Source organism: Electrona antarctica (assembly GCF_951216825.1).
Source record: "Electrona antarctica genome assembly, chromosome: 11".
NCBI classification, from domain to species: Eukaryota; Metazoa; Chordata; class Actinopteri; order Myctophiformes; family Myctophidae; genus Electrona; species Electrona antarctica.
Genome location: NC_136792.1, coordinates 46,152,835 through 46,158,834, shown reverse-complemented (window position 1 = coordinate 46,158,834; position 6,000 = coordinate 46,152,835).

Sequence of the window (6,000 nt, the reverse complement as noted above, 5' to 3'; positions counted from 1 at the left end):
AGTATTTGGATCCGAGATGTAGTGGAGATGTATTGGAAATTGGAAATACTCACGTAAGGTACAAATACCTGAAAATTGTACTTCAGTAGGCCTACAGTACTTAAGTAAATGTACTTAGTTACTTTCCACAATTGAATCGTAACCCTAAACCTGTCTGTTTCCATGTTGCCTCTTGGTTTGCATTGCTTTTCGACAGTCCCACCTGTTTTTCTAGTCATATGATCCAGTGTATGCAATTTAATATCATTAATTTCAGTGACGAGATGACACATCACAACATGCATTCGGGTGCAATGTTGCATTCTCACCCAAATTGATGGATGTTCTCTCCGATGATGTTTGTCGGATGACTGAGGTGTTTATGAAGAAGTCCCCATGCATGTCTTACTGGACTTACTGTGGACGTAGAACAGCTTTGGATTCTGATTTCCACTGTGCTGATGATGATACTATATTTAGATCTCACAGTAATCACCCCAGACAGTCTCTGCACACACACACACACACACACACACACACACACACACACACACACACACACACACACACACACACACACACACACACACACACACACACACACACACACACTTTTATGAAGCATTTCTGTCTTGGTTTTGATTGATTTATTAGGTGAGCCAGGAAGTGTGGACCACCTTTTTGGCTTTGATTTGGCCTATTATTGCAAATCTGCGATGCAATAGTGACAAATATGATGACAAGTAAATGTCCATTTTTTGTCAATTCTGTGCAAAGTTTTACAGGCATTTCTCGAGGCTTTGTGGGGTGGTTTCGGAGTGTTATGTTCTGTAAAATAAATGCATTGTGAAAACCACAGAAATTTTACTTTAGAGAAAGTTTAAAAGCTACTGAGCTAGCTACTAAAAACAATCCTACTGAGCAACTTTAATTAACTTGACTGTAGTGGAGTACCTATATGTTTGTTTGACCATAATTTGAGTATGGCCTGTATGGGGTAGGGTGACAGTCTCTCATTTCCAAGACTTTTCAGACGTCCCACAAATTGAAATTGTCAATGTTCAAATGCCCTAATAGTCCCCTAATTAATAGTTGGCTTTCTGTTGTAAAGCTCTCTCGTTGTCCCGTCCCACTTGTCCCACACAAGTGATACTTCTGTCCTTCAAATGAACAGTTTGGATCTGGTCACCCTAGTATGGGGTTGTCCACCACAGACCATGGTTGAACTATTTTCTGCTGCAGTGCTCTGTCCCTGTTTTAGAGGCCGACTACTGGATCAGGTCATTTGTGCACACACATAGAGTTATAAAGACACAGATACATGCACAGCACGCACTGTTTCCGTATCCGTTATAGACCCAGCCGTGTTGTCACGTGAGATGCACCAACCAACCTGCAAAGCGAACTCTCAAATTAACTTTATTGGCTACAGAGAGTAGTTGGAGGGGCTACAGCATTTTATAAACAGAGCTATGTCACATTTTTATAAACAGAGCTATATGTCACATATAGGCCTACATGCCCAGGGCCAGGGGTATAAAGCTTTTTTGAAACAAATATAGCAGCAATCTTTTTTTAGTCCCAAAGTGACTTGAATAGTACAAAATAAAAGCCTCAGATTCAGCTCTGTTTACATGTGCAGTAGGTCTACTCTAGCTGCACTCTGCACAGGTCAATGATCTACGCTACAAATAGGTAAACCAGCGCCCTCCACAGGCGTTTCCTGGACATGGGTCCTTGTCCTTTTATGGCTCTGCTTCTTCCTTCCTGGCAGTGGTTGGCAGAAGTGGGCGTGCCTTACGGGAAGAGTGTGAATGAGAATGATGCACGTGTAGAATGTTGTTGAGTTTCAGTCAGAATAGAAAATAAGCTTCTGCCTTCAGCAGAGAAAGAAGAAGCGCAACAAGTTACACTGGCCCCTGACACACACAGACAGGCAGACTGTATTCTAACTTAAAGGTAAGAATATATTCCGTTTTTTATTTGTTTATTTTATTTTCCTCATCGATAGTGGTCAAATTAGTAGGGGAGCCTATCAATTTCCGTGATTTTGGAATGTTAATTTTTGGAGACATGCATATCTTGATTCTTGGAGTTACCAGAATGCCAAAAACACATGTCTCCAATTTTTTATGCCAGGTTTAGCATGTTTAATTAGCATAATTAGCTAATTAATTGCCAAAAACAGGAAATGGCAATAACTTTGCTTCTAGATAACTTATAAAGGTGATCTAAGAGTCTAAGTCCATGTTTGTGATGTCCAGAAATGCATCTGTTACCATCTTGAAGTCATACAACCTTTCCCAATTAGCATAAACTATGCAAAAACGAGGTGAAAATCAGCAAATTGCAGCATTTTTGTTACTTTTAGTGAACTTTGAAAGCTTCTCACAGACTCTAAGTGTATGTTTACAACTTCAGGAATAATTATCATCCTATGAATAAATCATGCAACCCTTTGTCTATGTAATAATTATGTAACAATCACACCAAAACCAGAAATAGCTATATTTCTTTGCTTTAAGTTAATTAATAAATGTAATCTTACGGACAGTGTAAGTCTGTTTGCATGTCTAGAAAATATTCTCTTTCCATAACTAGGATATGCAACCTTTCCTTATTTCCTTTATTAGCTTAATATATATATATAAAGGAAATCAGTCATATAAAATAACGAACAATATGAGAAATGGTCACAGAATTATCACGTTGTTTATTCTAATATTTACAGAAATGTTGAATCAATAAACCAGTGGAGCCGAGTTTTTCATACCAGTGTTGCGGACTATATTTCTTCCTCTTGTACTGCCATTTGTCCAGCACCTGGGCTAGAGTGGAGGACGAGGTGCATGCTCTATTAGACTATTACCTTTGTTGTTTACATTACCACACACCTCTAATCATCTGCCCTACACATGCACATCTCAGAGCAGTTAAAACATTGAGATCGACAAGAATAATGTCATGTGATATGCACTGGGATTTCTTGCAGACACATTTGATCAGTTGGCTGGGGCGTGGGTATCCTGTGTTGTGACTGGCAGCAGTTGAGCTCCCTCAGCGATGCGTCTCATCCATATTCAGTTGCTGGTGGCATCTGTGGGTTAGGTACATGGTCCTGATCCCATACCATTGCCTGATGATGTGAGAGGGCAATGGCTTGATTTAATGCTGCTTGTGTAGGTGGCAGCTTCTCTGCTTCTAATTGTTTGAGCTCACCAACATCCACAGGATTTGTACCAGGCTCATACAGCTGGCAAACAAATGCTTCAATCTTTTTTGACAGTTGTCCCCTGCCTGACCACTTCATAGCCACACTGGACAGGGAGACCAAAGAACATAGTGAGATCCATGTAATATTTGACCGACACCAGGGTGGCAAACCCCGAGCCCCTACCACTTATGGGCCCGGGGCAACACAGCTCTACATTGAGTCCCCTGACACTGATGTCTTTGTTTTTACAATCCGACGGTACCATCAGCTGTGCAAGGACATCTATTTCATCACCGGTGTGGGGAACAAAAAACGTATCATCGCTGGAGCCAGTAGTGTAGGCACTTGGTAAAACGACGACTTCAGCCTTACCAGGGTTCCATGGCGTCTCTGGAGCTGACCAGACAGGCCATTTTGCTGGCAAGGGAATTTAACCTGTTGGCCAGGCCTAAACAGGTGTGGAGGTGGTATCTGCAGTTGCTATATACTATATGAGCTACAAAAAGGCTCAGTTCTGACGCAGCACATACCTAACCCACAGATGCCACCAGCAACTGAATATGGATGGAACGCTGAGGGAGCTCAACTGGTGCCAGTCACAACACAGGATACCCACGCCCCAGCCACCATTACCCAACTGATCAAATGTGTCTGCAGTGCATGTCATATTGTTCTTTTTTTATTGTTCTCAAATTTTTAACTGCTCTGAGATGTGCATGTGTAGGGCAGATGATAGAGGTGTGTGGTAATGTAAACAAGGCACATCTGTTGGGGATTGACGCTGACGACGACAAGGATGAAGGCCCTTCAATTAAATGTGTTTTCAAAACGTTCTGTAAATATTAGAATAAACAATCTGATAATGCTGTGATCATTTCCCATATTGTTCTTTATTGCGACCACAGGTCGCATTTACTAGGCTATGAAATTATGCATTTCTTGTCAGTTGTTTGGTCATGCCTCGTGACATCACGTGACATCATCAGGGATGGAGATCCCTGATGTCATCAATATTGGCAAGCAACTGTACATCTGACCTCAAACTTCAAACCCTTAGATCTCCATATATAGCTGACCTGTTCTGACATTCCGGACATTATGTTGATCCTTCCCCATCCATCCTTCCTCTTTGATGTCTCCCTTTTGACTGATACCTGTCCATTTAAACTCTAGACGGGTGCAGTACTTACTACTTAGTTTAGACAGTACTTGGTTTAGACTAGTCATTGGTTAGACCAGTCATTAGTCCTACAACTACAACCTATCTCAAACCCTCACCCTAACCCTAACCTCCCACGGGGCAGCACACCTAAACCTAACCTTAACCCATGTCTAACCAATGACTAGGGTTGGGATTTGTTAGGATTTTAATGGTTCCGGTACTTACCGGATCCCTCTTAACGGTTCCGGTTCCTAACGGTTCCCTTAACGGTTCCCTTAACGGTTCCTAATATTATCTTTTTCCCCTTTTTTTCTGACATATATTATGCTTATATTATAACTAACCTAACCAAGTACTTAATAAACACAAATTCAATTATTGTATTTGCACTTTACAATTATGAGGTATATTAGGTATATTAAATATACAGTACACATTGCAATAATGATATTGGTGTGGTGACAAATGTTGTGTCTTTAATGTTCAGATTAATGTAATATTAAGGACCCCAGTTACCCTAATGGAAACAAGCCAGTGCTTTCTTGGGTTATAAAATCCTCTTAGCAGACCTTGTATTGAACTGTAGGCTACGTTCCTGTGCTTTTTCTGCAAACTGTTTATAAAGTAATCAATGTATGGAGGTATATGCACCTAAAGGCTGGGCTCTCAACAGTTGCACGATTAATTTAGAGCCAAATCAAAAGCAGTTGAGTTGCTTATAAGTTGTAAAAATAAGTGCAGACAAATTGATTTTTATTTAATTCATGGCTCTATAGTTGATTGATTTTGAGATGTTTCCTCAATGTGGATGTGGTGCAACTGGTGCAAGTTGCAACAACCTTTGCAGGAAACTATGGCATCGCATTTATTGCACTTTGCGTGGTCAGCCTCAGTCATTTCCCTCTCTGTTAACCACACTCGCTCCGCGGCGGTGACCGCTTGCTGAATGCACAGAACAGTGGTATCCGCCCCACTCACTCACTCATCGCAAAGTGCAATAAATGTGATGCCATAGTTTCCTGCAAAGGGTGTTGCAACTTGCACCAGTTGCACGTCCACATTGAGGAAATATCTCAAAATCAATACGCCTACACGAGTCACAAGATTAATCTACTCACTCATGTCAAGTAGTAGATGTCACCCCAGTAACTTGGCTCTGCATGCATGCATGCACAGACACAGCGGAGCTAAATGACGACTGATGAGAACCGTTTGGGGAACCATTAATAATAAAACGATGGAACTGGCTCCGGATCCGCAATGTCGGAACCGGGTCTGAAATGGACCCGGTTCCGAATCCCAACCCTACCAATGACTAGTCTAAACTAAGTATGCACCCCCTCTAGACAGAGTTCTCAACAGGCCCGAAAATTAAGGTCCGGCCCAACCTGGGCCCTCATCAGACCCTGTACACTCAAGACACTGCCACCCTTAGATCTCTATATATGGAGCTGACCTGTTCTGACATTCCATATGTTGATCTGACCTCATCAAACCCTGTACACTCAAGACACGCTCCATATATGGCCAGTACATAATTCACTCCATATGTTGATCTGACCCCCCCCCATGCCAAAGCACCAGCGCTTGCCCAGCAGTCTGCCATCACCCAGGTGGATATGTTGATCTGATCCCCCCCATTCCA